General features: G+C 42.7%; 1 protein-coding gene across 4 annotated transcripts in view; it reads left to right on the forward strand.

The window, feature by feature from the left end:
* The first annotated feature begins 5,247 nt into the window (after positions 1-5,247).
* LOC132381022 (Krueppel-like factor 15) overlaps positions 5,248-16,714 on the forward strand; it is a 39,861-nt gene continuing 28,394 nt past the window's right edge. For 2 of the 4 annotated variants that reach the window (XM_059950111.1, XM_059950113.1), the window contains exon 1: positions 5,248-12,970. The gene's annotated coding sequence lies outside the window, so the exon portion shown is untranslated. The remainder of the gene's footprint in view (positions 12,971-16,714) is intronic. The other 2 variants (XM_059950109.1, XM_059950115.1) reach the window with 2 other exon arrangements.

Genomic DNA, 16,714 nt, shown 5'->3' on the forward strand with positions numbered 1-16,714 from the left:
CTTAGAGCCTACAATAGATAGTGAGGTGAGCTGAGAGGATCACTGGGATCTCTCCCCCCTCCCCCCACTCAGGATGTACACCAGAAGTCTGCATTCGCAGAGCCCTCTGCATTGTTAAGTACCCCTTCCATCTGTCTCACGATCTCTTGGACCTCCTACCATCAGGGAGAAGGTACCAGAGTATAAAAACTGGCAGGTGGCTAACAGCTTCTTCTCCCAGGCTGTGGGTCTTCTGAACACCCTGCTATAACCCAGTGCGCATTTCTTATGACAGCGCCAGTAGCATTATACTGTTGTATATTTAATTTTATGTATTATATGCTCTTCACTGTATGTCAGCTTGTCCATCTACAGAATATCTTTTATATCCATTAATATTACTGTGTGATGTATATGGTAAGTGTTTTGCACCTTGTTCCCGAGGAACATTGTTTCACTTTGATGAATACGTGTGTATAGTTGAATGCAGATAGCATACGACATCGCACTAGATTGAACAGAACTGAACTGAATACGTCTGGACCCATTCGATTTTGTGTTTTATATTGTACATTTTTTGATCATTTTTCTTTTTCTGCACATTTTTTTTGTGTGCTGGCTGGGGTTTGACGTTTGCCCCTGAAAGGGTTCCATGCTTTTCTTCGTTTTGTGGCTGTCTATGAGAAGAATCTCAGGGTTGTACACTGCATACATACTTTGACAAGAAATGTACTTTGAATCTTTGAACATCCCTATATCTGCCCAACTGAATGTTTGTGATTCTCCATCGATATTCCAGTTTGCACTAATCTATGTCTGCGCTCTAACCTTGTACCTGACATCCCACAAACCTCAAATTAGTTCTATAAATCTTTTCTTCACCCTTGGTTTGAGACTCACATTCTTCCTGAAGTATTGAAACCGGTGTATAGTTTATATAACTCCATTATATCTCCAGTTACTGCTAAATCTTTTATGTAGCTTCAACAAAAGAGTAATTCTATCCTCCCATTACAGGAGCTCGTACGTCAGGCTGATGTTAAATGTTAAATGATATTAAATGTTAAATGTGTTCAACACAATCATCCCATCCAAACTAATCATTGAGCTTCCAGACCTGAGCCTCTGTGCCTCCTTCTGCTACCGGATGCTTGTTTTCCTCATTGGCAGTCCTCAATTGGTGAGGATTGGTAACAACATCTCCTCCTCACTGACCGTCAGCACAGATGCACCCCAAGACTGCGTGATTAGCCATAACTCAGCACTGATACAAGCCCTTTGGCCCATTTAGTCCATGCCATCTTGTTATTCTGCCTATTCCCATTCAGATGAGGAGTGATTTGAAATACTGGAACTTGAAGGAAGGTAACCAGCATGTAGGGCTTAGTTTGGGGAATTCTAGCCATAAGCAGTATGGAGCAGGTAAATCAAAAATCTACTCTTTGGGAGAGTCTAGGGCCAGAGGGCACAGCCTCAGAACACAAGGACGTCCCTTTAGAATAGAGATGAGGAGGAATTTCTTTAGCCAGAGGGTGGTGAATCTGTGGGATGGCAGTGGAGACAAAGTCATTGAGTATATTTAAAGCGGAGTTTGATAGGTTCTTGAATAGAAAGGTTATGGGGAGAAAGCAGAAGAATGGGATAGAGAGGGATTATAAATCAGCCTTGATTGAATGGCGGAGTGGCCTACTGGGACAAGTGGCCAATTTTGCTTCTATGTCTTATGGACCTGCAACTGGACAATAGCCCTCCTTACTCCTCCTATCCGTATATCTATCGCAATTCTCTTAAATGTTGCAATCAAGCTGACATTCACCACTTCCACTGGCTGTTCATTCTGTGCTCTCACTACTCTCTGAGTAATAAATTTATTTATTTTATTTGGAGATACATGTGGAACAGCCCACAGATTTAACGCTAGCCTAATCACAGAACAATTTACAACGACCAATTAACTTGCTAACTGGTTTAAGATGGCGCAACTGAAGACGGATGACAGCTTCTTGGCGGTTCATAAAGCAAGAAATACAACTTTAAATACTTCATTAATAACACTTTTTCTTTGGAAAGTGATCACCGCAAACTATGAAGGGGCGAGGTCAGGCTGACTCGAGAGTCAAGGTGTGCAGATGCGACACAAAGTCAGAGCGAGGCCGAGGCATGGTTCAGCCGGAGTCTCAAGTGAAGTGGAGAAAAGTCGGAGCAGAACATCTTTGGAGTTGCTCCACCTAAACCAACAGCGAGGTCTGATTGATCTGAGCACCAGGCCGGCCGGTTTGGAAAGGTTGGGTACGGGCCCAGAGCGTGTTGATGCAGCAAGGCCTGAGTCCTACTGCGAGGGACGAACCATTGTTTGGGCAATTTAAACGCTGGGCTGGATGGACTGAAAAGGCCGGTTGTTGGGACCAGAGGTGAGGATCGAGCCAGTTCTGCTCACTGCTCCATGACGATTACTCTGCTCTCCACGGCACTGAGGCTGAGGCTGTGGGCCTGCTCCAGGCCTCATGTCTGTGGACTCACTTTCACTCTGAATGCTGTTGCTTGCTTTTATTGTTTTTTCTTTCTTTCTTTCTCTCTCTCTCTCTCTCTCTCTCCCTCTCTCTCGTGTTTGTTAGTCTTTTTTTAATGGTTTCTTTTGGGATTCTTGCTTTGTGGCTGCCTGCAAGGAGGTGAGTCTCAAGTTTTTAAAATTTATACATACTTTGACAATAAATGTTCGAAGTGGAAGAAACCAGAGCACCTGGAGGAAACCCACATGCACACGGGAAGGAACGTACAAACTTGTTTACAGAGGACATCGGAACTGAACTCCTTAAGTTGTAATAGCATTGTGTTATCCACTATGCTACCGTGGTGCCCTAACCCATCAGCTCCCCCTCAGATTCCCCATAAATATTTAACCTTTCACCCTTAACTTATGACCGTTAGGTCTAGTCCCACCCAAGCTCAGTGTAAAAGCCTGGTTGCATTTACCCCAGATGTACCCGTCATAATTTTTGTGTACTGTATCATATCTGCCCTCATTCTCCTACAGTCCAAGGAATAGAAAGTCGTAAACTATTCAAGCTTTCCTTGAAGAGTACAGCCCTCGGCTCTGCTCCCAATGCACACGTGACTGTGTGGCTAAGCACAACTTCAATGCCCTGTACAAACGCACTGACAGCACTGCTGTTGTTCGATGAATCACAGGTGCCCACGAGTCAGCTTATGTTACCTAGCTGAGTGGTGCCACAGCAACAACCTCTCACTCAACGTCAGCAAAACTAAAGAGTTGGTTGTTGACTTCAGGAAGGGGAGGGAACACATGACAACCTACACTGGGGAATTGGCAGTGAAAATAATCGCAGCTTTACATTCTTGGGCGTTAACATAGTGGATGACCTGTCCTGGGCCCAATACATAAATCTCAGGGAAATGGTGCCAGTATCTTTACTTTCGGAATACTTACTTTAAGGAGTTTCGGCTTGTCACCGAACACTCTGACAAACTTCTACGGATGTACTGTTGAGAGTATCCTGCTGGTTGTATCAAGTCAAGTCAACTTTTATTATCATTTCAACCATAACTGCTGGTACAGTGCATAGTAAAAATGAGACAATGTTTTTCAGGACCATGGTGTTACATGACACAGTACAAAAACTAGACTGAACTACGTAATTAAAAAAATCACAGAGAAAGCTACACTAGACTACAGACCTACACTGGACTGCATAAAGCGCACAAAAACAGTGCAGGCATAACAATAAATAATAAACAGGGCAGTAGGGCAAGGTGTTGGTCCAGGCTTCGGGTATTGAGGAGTCTGATAGCTACGACAGTATGATATCGTGGTCGGGTACAGCAATTCAAATGTGCAGGGACACAAGAAACAGCAGGGAGTAGTGTGCTCTGTCCAATATATCACAGGTGCATCCATCCCCACTATCGATGTTACCTACATGAGGATTGCCTCAAGAAGGCAACATCAAACATCAACGATCACCTCCATCTGGGCCATTCCCTCTTCTCGCAGCTACAATCAGGAAGGAGGAGGAGAACCCTGAAGCCCCACGTCAACAGGTTCAATAACAGAATCAGGTTTATTATCACTGACATATGTCACAAAATTTGTTATTTTGTGGCTGCAGTACAGAGCAAGACGTAAGCAAAAGCCAGAGTGGAATTTATTGCCACAGACAGCTGCAGAGGCCAAGTCATTGTGTACATTTAAAGCTGAGTTGATGGGCCAAATGGCTTAATTCTGCTCCTTTGTGGTCTAGCATATTGTTAAAAAAGTTGCAGGGGAACAAAAAAAAATGCAAAATAGGAATAGTGAGGTAGTTCACAGACTGTTCAGAAATCTGATGGCAGACAGGAAGGTGCTTCTAAAATGTTTGAATGTGAGTCTTCAGGATCCTAGATCTCTTTCTTGTTGGTAGTAGGGAGAAGAGGGCACACCAGGAACGGTAAGGGTCCTTAATAATGAATGGCACCTTGTTGAGACATCACCTTCGAATGATATCCTTGACGGTGGGGAGGCTTGCAACCTGTCAGAATATTCTCCACAGTAGACCTGCAGAAATTTGCCAGTGTCTTTGGTGATGCATCAAATGCCAGGACAGAGCAGCTAATGTACCTCCCTTCAGCCATTCAGTTCTTGAACCAACCCACACAACACTGAACACAACTGTGTAGTAACACCATGATCACACTTTGCTCTGAAGTGGGCTTTGTGTTTTTTTGTTTATTTAATTATGTTATAACTTGTAGAAATCGTGTTTATGTTTGTGAATGTTGTGTGCTTTGGTTACCTACCTGCAGGGAAGATCTAAATAGGGTTGAAAGAGTGCAGAGAAAATTTACAAGGATGTTGCCAGGACTTGAGAACCAGAGCTATAAAGAAAGATTGAGTGGGCTATGACTTTATTCCTTGGAATGCAGAAAAACTGAGGGGAGATTAGAAAGAGGAATACAAAATTATGATGGGTATAGACAGGGTTTATTCTATTGAGGTTGGGTGAGATTAAAACTAGAGGTCATGGGTTAAGGGTGAGAGGTGAAAAGCTTAAGGGTTACATGGGAGAAACTTCATTCAGAGGGGCATGAGAGCATGGAACGAGCACAAGAGTTGTACAAGCCCTAAATGTTCTTTTTCTCTTTTTAAATCTTTTTATTAATTTTTAAGCAAACATAAATGAAACATGATACAGAGAGTTTGAGAGTACAAACAATCAAAAAATAGACAATCAAATAGATGATAATCAATATATAATAACCTCCCAAACTCATGATAATTGCAAACAAAAGATGTAAAAAAAAAACCAAAAAAAGAGGGGAAAAAAACTAAACAACATGGGCCATTGCATTATGTCAAATATATACAGTAGTGCCAATAACTCCGAACCTCCATCCAAATAATTAAGGAAAATGAAAGTGAGGTTTAGGAAAAGACAATTTAACTCATATGAAAATGTTGAATAAATGGTCTCCAAGTTTCTTCAAATTTAACTGAAGGATCAAAAACAACACTTCTAATTTTTTCTAAGCTCAAACAAGAGATAGTTTGAGAAAACCACTGAAGTATAGTTGGAGGATTAATTTCTTTCCAATTCAATAAAATAGATCTTCTAGACATTAATGTAACAAATGCAATCATCCATCGAGATGAGGGGGATAAAGGACTATTATCCGCCATTGGTAAACCGAAAATTGCAGTAATAGGATGCGATTGGAAATTGATATTCAGAACTGTTGAAATAATACCGAAAATATCTTTCCAGTAATTTTGCAAACAAGGGCAAGACCAAAATATGTGGGTCAATGAAGCAACCTCAGAATGAAATCTATCACAGGTTGGATTAACATAAGAATAAAATTGAGCAAGTTTATCCTTAGACATATGAGCTCTATGTACAACCTTAAATTGTATTAGGGCATGTTTAGCACAAATAGAAGAAGAATTGACTAATTGTAAATTTTTCTCCCACTGCTCAGTGGGTATAAGACAATGAAGTTCTTTTCAGGTACTTCTTAATCTTTTCAGATACTTCTGGCTGTATTTTCATGATCATATTATAAATGATAGCTACTAAACCCTTCTGACAAGGATTCAGAGCTAAAAATTTTTCCGTAATGTCCGATGGACACAGTTTCGGAATAGACTGTAAATCATTATTCAAAAAATTTCTAACTTGCAAATATCTAAAAAAATGAGTTTTAGGTAAATTATATTTATTAGATATCTGTTCAAAGAACATAAAGCTATCACCTAAAAATAGACCACGAAAACATGTTATACCTTTTGTTTTCCATAAAACAAAGGCTTGATCCATAAAAGAGGGCCGAAAAAGAAAGTTAGATATTATAGGGCTTGATAAGATGAACTTATTCAAGCCAAAAAATTTATGAAATTGAAACCAAATTCACAATGTATGCTTAACTATAGGATTAGTTATTTGTTTATTCAATTTAGATAAAGAAAAAGGAAGTGGAAATCCTAAAATTGAAAACAATGAAAAGTCTTGTACAGATTTACATTCCAAATTTACCCATTGTGGGCAAGCTGCTATAGTCGATTCTTGCGTCCAAAATATTGAATATCATATATTATCTGCCCAATAGTAAAATCTCAAGTTTGGCAAAGCCAAACCACCCTCCTTCTTAGGCTTCTGTAAATATTTTTTCGTTAGTCTAGGATTTTTATTTTGCCACAGATAGGAAGATATTTTGGAATCAATAATATCAAAAAAAGATTTAGGAATAAAAATTGGTAATGCTTGAAATAAATATAAGAATTTGGGTAATACCATCATCTTAATAGCATTAACTCAACCAACCAATGACAAAGATAATGGAGACCACCTGGTAGTAAATTGCTTAATTTGGTCAATTAAAGGCAAACCCTAAATGTTGAAGAGAAGTTTGGATAGGTACATGGACGGTCAGGGTATGGAGGGCAGGTCAGTGGGAATAGGTTGCTTAAATGGTTCAGCACAGACTAGATGGGCCAAATGGCTGTTTCTGCGCTATGCTTTTCTAAGACTATGATGCTATGTGCCAGTGATGTTTCTGCAAGTAAGTTTTTCACTCCTGATAGTGACATCCATCATCAAGGACTCCCACTATCCACTCCATCTCACTACTACCAGCAGGCAGGAGGCAGTGTGACCCTTAGGTCACACATCAGCAGTTTCAGGAATACTTATTACCCCTCAAACGTCAGGGTCTTGGACCAGCGTGGATAACTACACTCACCTCAACTCTGAACTGACCCCACAACCTACAGACTCTCTTTCAAGGACACCACACTCATGTTCTCAGTAGTATTTATTTACTGTTTTTATTTGTTTGTTTATGTAGTCACAGAAAAGTACAGCATAAAAACAGGCCCTTCAACCCATCTAGTCCATGCTGAGCCATTTAAACTGGCTACTCCTGTCGACCATAGCTCTCCATACCCTTACCATCCATGTACCTATCCAAACTTCTCTTAAACATTGAAATCAAGCTCGCATGTGCTACTTGCGCTGGCAGCTCGCTTCACTCTCTCACAACCCTCTGAGTGAAGAAGTTTTCCCTCATGTTCCCCTTAAACTATACACCTTTCACCCTTAACCCGTGACCTCTAGTTGTAGTCTCACCCGACCTTAAAAAGCCTGCTGCATTTACCCTATCAAAACCCCTCATTATTGTGTATACCACTATCAAATGCACAGTTTGTCTTCTTTTTCACACTGGTTGTTTGCAATTTTACATTGATTCTATTGTACTTCTCTGTTCTATTGTGAATGCCTGCAAGAAAATGATCATTAAGGGAGTATATGGTGACACATACAGTACATTCTTTGCTGATAACTTTAATATACAGGCGAACATAAGTGGGTAGTTTGAGTACAGGACTTGTAAGGAAAGCCAGCATAGATACAATGGGCCAACTGGTTTCTGATGTCATGTGAGAATACTTGACATATATATGAAGAACACCAAGAATACTTGGTGGGAGTTGTGTACAGGTCACCTAACAGCAGTAGTGAGGTTGGGGGTGGCATTAAACAGGAAATTAGAAATGCGTGCAATAAAGGAACAGTAGTTATAATGGGTGCCTTCAATTTACATATAGATTGGGTGAACCAAATTGGTAAGGGTGCTGAGGAAGAGGATTTCTTGGAATGTATGTGGGATGGTTTTCTGAACCAACATGTCGAGGAACCAACTACAGAGCAGGCCATTCTAGATTGGGTATTGAGCAATGAAGAAGGGTTAGTTAGCAATCTCGTCGTGCGAGGCCCCTTGGGTAAGAGTGACCATAATATGGTGGACTTCTTCATTAAGATGGAGAGTGACATAGTTAATTCAGAAACAAAGGTTCTGAACTTAAAGAAGGGTAACTTTGAAGGTATGAGACATGAATTAGCTAAGATAGACTGGCAAATGATACTTAAAGGGTTGACGGTGGATATGCAATGGCAAGCATTTAAAGATCGCATGGATGAACTACAACAATTGTTCATCCCAGTTTGGCAAAAAAATAAACCAGGAAAAGTAGTGCACCCGTGGCTGACAAGGGAAAGTGGGGATAGTATCAAGTCCAAAGAAGAAACATATAAATTAGCAAAAAAAAGCAGCACACCTGAGGACTGGGAGAAATTCAGAGACCAGCAGAGGAGGACAAAGGGCTTAATTAGGAAAGGGAAAAAAGATTATGAGAGAAAGCTGGCAGGGAACATAAAACTGACTGTAAAAGCTTTTATAGATATGTGAAAAGAAAAAGATTGGTCAAGACAAATGTAGGTCCCTTACAGTCAGAAACAGGTGAATTGATCATAGGGAACAAGGACATGGCAGATCAATTGAATAACTACTTTGGTTCTGTCTTCACATAAATAATCTTCCGGAAATAATAGGGGACCGAGGGTCTAGTGAGATGGAGGAACTGAGGGAAATACATGTTAGTAGGGAAGTGGTGTTAGGTAAATTGAAGGGATTAAAGGCAGATAAATCCCCAGGGCCAGATGGTCTGCATCCCAGAGTGCTTAAGGAAGTAGCCCAAGAAATAATGGATGCATTAGTGATAATTTTTCAAAACTCCTTAGATTCTGGACTAGTTCCTGAGGATTGGAGGGTAGCTAATGTAATCCCACTTTTTAAAAAAGGAGGGAGAGAAAAACCAGGGTATTATAGACCAGTTAGTCTGACATCTGGTGGGGAAAATGCTAGAGTCAATTATCAAAGATGTGATAACAGCACATTTGGAAAGAGGTGAAATTATCGGACAAAATCAGCATGGATTTGTGAAAAGAAAATCATGTCTGACGAATCTTATAGAATTTTTTGAAGATGTAACTAGTAGAGTGGATAGGGGAGAGCCAGTGGATGTGGTATATTGAGATTTTCAAAAGACTTTTGACAAGGTCCCACACAGGAGATTAGTGTGCAAACTTAAAGCACACAGTATTGGGGGTATGGTATTGATGTGGATAGAGAATTCGTTGGCAAACAAAAAGCAAAGAGTGGGAGTAAACTGGACCTTTTCAGAATGGCAGGCAGTGACTAGTGGGGTACCACAAGGCTCAGTGCTGGGACCCCAGTTGTTTACAATATATATTAATGATTTAGACGAGGGAATTAAATGCAGCATCTCCAAGTTTGTGGATGGCACAAAGCTGGGCGGCGGTGTTAACTGTGAGCAGGATGCTAAGAGGATGCAGGGTGACTTGGATAGGTTAGGTGAGTGGGCAAATTCATGGCAGATGCAATTTAATGTGGATAAATGTGAGGTTATCCACTTTGGTTGCAAGAACAGAAAAACAAATTATTATCTGAACAGTGGCCGATCAGGAAAAAGGGAGGTGCAACGAGACCTGGGTGTCATTGTACACCAGTCATTGAAGGTGGGCATGCAGGTACAGCAGGCGGTGAAAAAGGCAAATGGTATGTTGGCATTCATAGCAAAAGGATTTGAGTCCAGGAGCAGGGAGGTTCTACTGCAGTTATACAAGGCCTTGGTGAGACCGCACCTAGGGTATTGTGTGCAGTTTTGGTCCCCTAATCTGAGGAAAGATATTCTTGCATAGAGGGAGTACAAAGAAGGTTCACCAGATTGATTCCTGGGATGGCAGGACTTTCATATGAAGAAAGACTGGATTGACTAGGCTTATACTCGCTGGAATTTAGAAGATTGAGGGGGGATCTTATTGAAACGTATAAAATTCTAAAGGGATTGGACAGGCTAGATGCAGGAAGATTGTTTCTGATGTTGGGGAAGTCCAGAACGAGAGGTCACTGTTTAAGGATAAAGGGGAAGCCTTTTAGGATAAGGAAAAACTTCTTCACACAAAAAGTGGTGAATCTATGGAATTCTCTGCTACAGGAAACAGTTGAGGCCGGTTCATTGGCTATATTTAAGAGGAAGTTAGATATGGCCCTTGTGGCTAAAGGGATCAGGGGGAATGGAGAGAAAGCAGGTACAGGGTTCTGAGTTGGATGATCAGCCATGATCATTCTGAATGGCGGTGCAGGCTCGAAGGGCCAAATGGCCTACTCCTGCACCTATTTTCTATATTTCTATGTTTCTATATACTTTGGGGTGGCACGGTAGTGTAGTGGTTAGCACAACGCTTTACAGTACCAGTGACACAAGTTCAAATCCCGCCCGTAAGGAGTTTGTATGTTCTCCCCGTGACTGCGTGGGTTTCCTCTGGGTGCTCTGGTTTCCTCCCACAGTCCAAAGACCTACCGGCTGATAAGTTAACTGGTCATTGTAAATTGCCCCATAATTAGGTTAAATCAGGGATAGCTGGAGAGTGCAGTTCGAAGGGCCAAAGGACCTACTATGTGCTATCTCTCAATCAATCAATCAATTAATAAATAATACAAGTCCTGTTCTGGTCACTGATTCCAGGATATCATGTTGCAGCTGGCCAACATTCTGATTGGTCCACATTTGGAGTAATGTGATTGGTTCTGGTCACTGTATTACAGGAAAGACGTGGACACTTTAAAGGCATGCAGAAGAGGCTCACCTGTATGTTGCCTTGACTGGAGAGTATACGCTGTAAGGAGAAGTTGGTCGAACTTGGATGTTTTCCTGGAGAGTCAGAGGCCAACGGAAGCCTTGAAAGAATCTTTTAAATTATTGGGGCTTTGGAGCTCTTCTGTTGCTTCCATTGAGGGGTGGGGGTTCTGTCAGTGTTCGTTCAAAGGGAGGGGGAGGGGTGACTTATCGATGTTTCTATGATTCATTCTATGGTGTTTCTTGTTTCGTGGATGTCTGCGAAGAGTACAAATTTCAGGTTGTATACTGCATACCTACTAAAATCAACCTGTGAAACTTTGAAAATCATGAGAAACATAGATGGGGTAGACAGCCAGTTTTTATCACGGGAGAAATACTGGAGGTCATGGCTTTAAAATGAGAGGAGGAAAGTTTAAAGGAGATTTACAAGACGAACATTTTTACACAAAGAACGGCAGATGCCTGGTGCCAGGAAGAGGTGGAAGATGATACGATAGACACATTTCAGAGGCTTTTAGGCAAGCCTTTAAAATAGTGGAGGGATTTAGACCGTGTGAAGCCTCTGATCAAGATGGCACTGAGCTGTGATGTCCATCAATGTCATGACTCAGATTTAATTGTTTTTTTTGGTTTATAAGGTTGGGGCAGTAATTGAGGAATCAGACACAGGCTGAGGCGATCTACGGTCAAAGGCCAGCATCTCTGGAGGTCAGGTTGGCAGGCGCTGAAGAGACCAGTGATCCAGTGGAGGTTCGTATGGGCTGGAGCCATGAGGGCCAGTGAACCTCCCCAGGTCATCGGGATCGGAGTTCCTTGCCAATCCAGAAGTTGAGGCCTGAAGGTCAAACCCGTGATTGGCCAGTCACGGAGTGGAGGCCTAAAGGTCAAACCCGTGATTGGTCAGTCATGGGGTCAAGGCCTGAAGGTCAAACCCGTGATTGGTCAGTCACGGAGTGGAGGCCTAAAGGTCAAACCCGTGATTGGTCAGTCATGGGGTCAAGGCCTGAAGGTCAAACCCGTGATTGGTCAGTCACGGAGTGGAGGCCTAAAGGTCAAACCCGTGATTGGTCAGTCATGGGGTCAAGGCCTGAAGGTCAAACCCGTGATTGGCGAGTCATGGGGTCGATACCCAGTCGGCATAGGGTGAAGTCTAGAGCTCAGCGAGTTTGCAGGTGGATGCCCGAAGGTTGAAGACTGAGATCAGCAAGTCCAGAAGTAGAGGCCTGAAGGTCAAAGCCTTGCGATCCCAATGTCTCCGGGTCCGAGCCTGGAGGTAGGAGGTTGGATTGAAGTCTGACAGTCCGGGGCCAATGAGCCCTTGGTAAGTGGGTTTGATTGCCTCCGCTGTCTCTCAGTACGTTTACCTCCTCCCTGTGATGGCTTGGGTTTTCCTCTGGGTACTCCCATATTCCAAAGACAAACCTTGGTTAGGGTTAACAGGATGCTGTTCTGGCTCTGGAAGTGGGCTGCCCCCAGCACAGTCCTTGGATTATGTTCACCGTTTGTTCCGCCGCTCCGATGTACATTGGGCGAACAAAGCTGAAAGCCAAAGCATATCTGGTTCCTGTACCCATTCGCCTGGCATTGCATGCGCCGATAACGGTGCGATATAATCCCGAACCTGCCCACCAGCGGGGTATCCGCGACGCCGCAGGGCCGGCCGAGGGACTCGGCGGATGATTGACAGGAGACCGGGAGCGCGTGCCGTCGCGCCCCACCTTTCCCCGGACGAGCCTCCTTCCCACCGGCCAATCAGCGGCGGGGGATGCGGACGAGCCTCTGCCACGTGACGCGGGTGCTGCCAGCATGGAAGGAGCGAGCGCGTGACAGCGGCGCAGGCTGAGCCGAGCGAAACCCGCCTGCAGTGGTAATCCTTGCAAAGAGTGTGGACCAGAGAGTAAATGATCAGCAAGTACTAGCACAGACCCGTGCGTTGCAACGACAGCGGGGGCGCCAGATGTTTCCGACGGCCGCATTGCATTTTCTGTGCAAAACCAGGTTAGAGAATATATTTCAGTATAATATGCCGCACGACAGATAGTCTTATTGGTTCTAACTGCAGAAGCTCCATTCCTTACCCCAAAGTTCATCCGAGCAAGTTTAAAATTGTTTTCAATCTGCAATGTTTCCTTAAATCACGTCACGGGAGCGGTGTGTTTCGGAAAATATGAAAAGCTGCTTGGTGTTCATTATAATGAAACTTTTCTTTAACGTATAACGTTAGAATAAAATAATAAATTAAGGAGAGTGTTGAGATTTGCTTTCGCTGCCAGACGGAAGAATGAATTTTTTTGCAACTTTTTTCCTCAATGTAATTTGATACTGTCGATGCCAGCTGTCCTTGATCTGACTGACAGCCGCGTTGACCTATCATCAGAAGAGGCTGTGCAGAGCTCTTTCTCAATTGGAACAGGGATGCAACAGGAGACCAATAGCAATGGAGCGAGGGCAGGCCCTGTGGCTGAGTGGCTGATGCAATGTAAACCTCTAGCTGTCACGAGGCACTACAACATTAATTAACCTTTCGGCAGACAAGGGACGCTAGTGTTGACAGTCCTGCCTTCAACAAAACATGCACTTTCCTTTAAACTCCAGCATTTAAATGGCCAGGCTGATCCGAGTTCACGTTTTTAACTAAGACATTGTGGTGACTTTCTCAGAGAAGATTGCAGAAGCCAGCAGCATTAAGATCTTGGTCGCGAAAAGTTGGCGAGATTTTTTTTCCAATGGAAGTTCTTTGAAACCGTAAACGATTAACTGCGGAAATCCATTTTGGGCTAATTTCTCCTCCAGGGTTGAGGGAGACGTGGTTTCTTCAGGTCCTGAGCTGGCTGATGAGGCCAATGTAATGATCGGCAGACAGATGCGACAGAATGCGCCTGATTGAGTTGTTTGTGAAGTTGTCTTCTCCCTTTAAAAATTCATAAGTTTAAAGTTATTATCAAAGTACGCTTATGTTACCATATTCTACCTTGAGATTTCATTTTCTAGCTGGAATTTACAGGGGGAAATGCTACAGAATTTATTTTAGAAACTACACAAAAAGACAAAGATAAATCTGCCACATACTCAAGGCCTCTGTGCAAATTGGAAAATTGGTTCATTATGATGTACAGTGAAAAATTTAGTGTCACACGCCATCAATACAGATCATTTCATTACACCAGTACATTGAGGTAGTCCAAAGAAGAAGCTTTAACAGAATGCAAAATAAAGTGTAGCAGAGAAGGGACAACGCAAGCGAGACATTAAGCTGACAGGCTTTGACAAGGTAGATTATGAAGTTTGCAAATTGCTGGAGGAACTCAGCAGGCCAAGCAGTTACTATGGGGGAAAAAAAGTACAGTTGATGTTTCGGGTCAAAACCCTCAGTAGGACTGGAAGATTTATACTTCTTCAGGGTAGGCGTCTCTGGAAGAGACTTTGCAGAGTAGCAATCCTGCCGAATCTTGAGTAATTGTGAGTTCTGCCTAAGGGTTTCAGCCCAAAACGTCGACTCTACATGCTGGCCTGCTGAGTTCCTCCAGCATTTTGTGTGCATTACTCAGATTTCCAACATTTGCAGATTTTCTCTTTGTTTATGAAGTCAACAGGCCATTGAATCATACAAGGTTGTGTGCTCCCGCTGACCTGCCTCAAGGCTTTTAATACAAGCCTGAATGCTTCTTCTTCACTTTGGACGTAGTCAGGGATTTCTAAGTGTTTTCAAAGCAGCTTTGAACACACAGTCATAAAGTTATACAGCCCAGAAGTGGGATCTTCAGCCCTTCTCTTTCATGCCAACCTTTTTGCCCATCTACTCTCAGCCTGTTTTCCTGTATTAGATCCCCATCTTGTATTTTTAAGGCCTGTCTAAATGCGCCCTATACTCAGTAATTGTATTTGACTCCACCAGGTCTTCGGGCAGCATGTTCAAGATATCAACAACTCAGAGCACAAAAGCACTTACCCCTCAGATCGCCTTTTAAAATTCCCACCCCCACCCCCCCATTTTAAATCTATGCCCTCTTGCTTTTTGACACTCTTGCCATTGGAGAAAGACTTTGGCCCTCTGCTCCTTCAATTCCCCCTTACCAGAATTTTTGCGATGCTCTTGAGGAAAGCCCCTACTTGCCAGATGTCATTTTACCTGCAAGGTTCTGCTCCCTACCTGCTTTCACCAGCTGCTCTTTGGCAATCGTGGTCAAAAATTAGCCTTACCCCAAACAGGGACCTTAACTTGAGCACCAGTCCTATCTTTATCCATAACTATGTTGTAACAAATACATACTGATGGGTCATTGTAAATTTTCTTGAGAATAGACTAGTGTTAAGTTGGTGCTGGGTAGTGCAGCTTGTTGCACCAGAGGGGTCAGTTCCATGTTGTATCTCTTTAAAAAAACATAAAAGTAAACTAAAACTTAAATAATTATGGATATTGTTGTAAAGTGTTCCCTAATTGACACTTCTACCACCTTCTATCTGGTTTCATTTCTGAAGGTACCTTCTGTAGTGAAACCATCTACATATTATCTCAAAAGGCTATCTTACAGATAATTAACATTCCAACCCTTCTTAGTCAGGCAAATCCTGTCAATAATGGGAAAGCTACAGCCAACAAACATTATCACCTTCTCCAGTAGAACTATCTATGTGCTGTTTCAAAAGACTATCTTACAGACTTTTAACATTCTAACCCATCCAAGCTCTTTGCACTAAGGCGAATCCTGTCAATAGTAGGAAAGGTAAAGTCTCCGGCCAAAATCACCCTCTAGAGAAAATCTGTAGATGCTGGAAATCCAAGCAACACACACAAAATGCTGGAGGAACTCAGCAGGCCAGGCAGCATCTGTGGAAAAGAGTACAGTCAATGTTTTGGGCTGAAACCCTTCATCAGGACTATCACCCTAATGCTTTTATACATCTCCGCAATTTGCTTACACTAACTTGTATTAAGTGTAACCCAAACAAATTGCTCATCCATCACCTAATCCTCAGTTCTATCTGCATGGCTTAGATGATTCCTCAGGGATATCTTCCCTATGTTCTACTGCGATATCCCTGTAATCAATAGTGTGACTCCTCCTCTTAGTAACCTTGACCGTGGAATGACTGTTGGTGCCAGATGGGGTGGTTTGAGTATCTCAGAAACTGCTGATCTCCTGGGATTTTCACACAACTGTCTCCAGAGTTTGTAGAGAATGGTGTGAAAAATGGGGGGGGGGGGGGAATAGTGAGCAGCAGTTCTGTGTCAATGAGAGAGGTCAGAGGAGAACGGCCAGACTGGTTCAAGCTGACAGGAAGGTGACTGTAACTCAAATAACCACGCGTTACAGGAGTGGTGTGTGCAGAGGAACATCTCTGAATGTATGATATGTTAAACTTTGAAGTGGATGCGGTGCAGCAGCAGCAGACCACAAGCATACACCGAGTGGCCATTTTATTACGTGCAGGGGTAACTAATATAGTGTCCACCGAGTGAACGTTGTGGTGTCGCAAACTAAATAATTTTGTCCTGCGTCAATGTTCGTATCCATATAAAATAATTTCATAGACACTGCAGGAACCAGTACACTTGGCCAAAATATTTTCTGTCACCTTGCTCTCTTTTTAAAACTGTAAACAATGCAAAGGTGTCTTGTGTCGCAGTGGGTAGTGTAATGTTATTACAGTGCCAAAGACCCGGGTTCAATTCCATGCTGACTGTAAAGAGTTTGTGCGTTTTCCACTTGACCTTGCGGGTTTCTCCGAGAGCCCGGGTTT

This window comes from Hypanus sabinus, chromosome 25 (genome assembly GCF_030144855.1).
Source record: "Hypanus sabinus isolate sHypSab1 chromosome 25, sHypSab1.hap1, whole genome shotgun sequence".
Taxonomy (NCBI): domain Eukaryota; kingdom Metazoa; phylum Chordata; class Chondrichthyes; order Myliobatiformes; family Dasyatidae; genus Hypanus; species Hypanus sabinus.